Source organism: Arachis ipaensis, chromosome B09 (genome assembly GCF_000816755.2).
Source record: "Arachis ipaensis cultivar K30076 chromosome B09, Araip1.1, whole genome shotgun sequence".
In the NCBI taxonomy this organism is placed as follows: domain Eukaryota; kingdom Viridiplantae; phylum Streptophyta; class Magnoliopsida; order Fabales; family Fabaceae; genus Arachis; species Arachis ipaensis.
Window position 1 is genome coordinate 23,499,639 of NC_029793.2, and position 2,531 is coordinate 23,502,169.

At 37.9% G+C, this 2,531-nt stretch overlaps 1 pseudogene; it reads left to right on the forward strand.

The window, feature by feature from the left end:
- LOC107615287 lies at positions 715 to 2,431 on the forward strand (annotated as a pseudogene).

Here is a 2,531-nt window from a genome sequence, read left to right on the forward strand (position 1 = left end):
TAGAGGTTAAAAGTATAATAATAAAAAATTTTTAAATTTTTAATATATTCAATGCATTGTAAATATAAAAAAAAAATTATTTTCTTAGTAATTTTTAGTTAAATTTCTTTTACAGTATTGTTAAATTATATATAAATTTTAATTTATTTACTTTTGTATAATTATAGAGATGATAAAATTATAATAATTATGTGCAATGAATAGTATAAAAGTATGCACGGCAGCAGGTAGCTAGTGATAATGCTTGTGTTATATATAATTATTTGCATACAGTATAATAATTAATAAAGAAACACCTAGTGCATTGATAATCAATAAGGCTTTAAGGCCATAATACCTTGAAGGTTCAAGGTTTGAGCCTTGGTTGAAGCTCTTTTAGAAGGCTTTTCTGCAGTTGTTCCTATTATGATTCAGCGTGCTGTCAATCCACGTGTGAAAAAGCGCGGATTGTTACATTGACCCGCCGGATCAATTGCCTTCATTTTTTTTAATTTAACCTCTAAATTTTAAATTTGTATTTTAGAGGGTAAAGTATAATTTTTTATTTTTAAATAAATTTTTTTATATTTATTTTTAATTTCATCTATAAAATAAATTATAAGAGATCACACTTTACTCTCTAAAGTGAAATTCAAACTTTAGAGAATCCAAATCCCATTTTCATGTCTTGCTCACTTATGTTTATTTTTGCTAGACTTCAAAACCTCCGCCCCAATGAGAAGATTGTTCCACTGGTGTAGTCGTTTGTCCATCCTTACTACAAAAATCATCCTTGTATAGCCTTTTCTGATATTACCAAATTTGTCTCTATTGTGAAAAACTATTGATTACTTACATTAAAATACTCATAAGCATGGTTTTTTGTCGAACTAGGAGTAAATCTCCAAAATGATCCCTCAGATTGATTTCGTGCACCAATGTTATCCCTGACTTTTAAAATGCTCTAATTGCACCCTTAAGATTGAGCTCCGTGCGAAATCCTGGTCCTTCCACCCATTTCCGGCGTGACTCAGCAGACGGAGCGCTGAGCTGGCGGTTTGTGGTCCACGTAGGCAGCTTGGAGGGTACTTCCATTGCTTGTTAAGAAGAGGACGATACTACCTACCGCAAGGTTTCTTCTTCTACTTCTCTTTCTCTCAGATCTACTTGCTCTTTCTTACTTGCTTTGTTGATCCGTTTTCTAATCTTGCTAAAAAGTTGATTTGATCATGGAGGCTTGCGATCTAACTAGCTTTTGTAGTGTTAATCTGAGATCAGGTGTCATTGTGATAGTTCTAGATGATTGATTATGTTCCGTTAGTTTCACCCTAGAAATCTTGATTGAGATCTGTGTTTTGATGACAGGGATGCAAGAGGCTGCAAGGTGAGATTGGAGGAACTCCAGCGAACATGAGTGGTTGTTCTTCACTACAGCCAAGCCCACAGTCATCAGCGTTCCCAAGCCCTGTTCTTTCCTACCATGCTAGCCCAACTTCCTCATCATTCTCCAGCCCCTCTCGCATTTTCCCAACCTTCAAAACCCCTCTTCATTCCTCCGACCATTCATTCATAACATCACCTCCATCCCCACAAACCTTCCTCCTCTTACTTCCCCAACCTCCAGGGGTTCTAAAGGCGAATTTCGAATCCCTCTCCAATGTCTCCTCTCTTAATTCGTTCTGCCATCCTCTCTTCACGGTATCCGCCCCATCCAGCCCCTCCTGCCGCCACCAATTGGCTACTTCTACCATTCCTGAGTGCGATGAATATGATGCTTCCATTGTGGACTCCGGTCGCTGGATTAGTTTTCAGACAACGACTGCCTCGGCTGCTCTTTCATCGCCTACATTTAACCTTGGGAAACCAGCAATGCTGCCAGCAGATCACTCCCCAGGGCCCAGGGTTCCATGGATATGAATAAAGGCATGCAATGGGGCCAGGCTGCAGAGAGAGGAAGACCATCGAATTTTGACTTTGAGAATGGTAGAGTGAAGCCATGGGAGGTGAGAGGATACATGAGGTGGGAGTGGATGAGTTGTAACTTACTCTAGGCTGTGGAAAGGCCTGATGTTGAAAATAATGTTTAGGGCTACCTCCAGGCAAAACGGCGTCGTTTAAGGCTGCCTACGTGGACCACAAACCACCAGCTCAGTGCTTCGGCTGCTGAGTCACGCCGGAAATGGGTGGAAGGACCAAGATTTTGCACGGAGCTCATTTTGAAGGGTACAATTAAAGCATTTTAAAAGTCAGGGGTAATATTGGTGTACGGGCTCAATCTGAAGGACCATTTTGGAGATTTACTCGTCGAACTAGATACAAGATTAATGAATAACAAAATGCTGCATCGTATTAGTGTGCACATGTATTTTATATACAACATATATATGGTGTTTCTTTTTCTCTTTCTTTTTTCTTTTTTGTGTTTGCTTTGTTACAACAATAAAATTATGCTTACCAATATAATAAAAATGTGAACAAAACAAAATACGACACATAAAATATATGATCTATATTAACATTTATTTATTTAAAAAATATATCATATTATTATC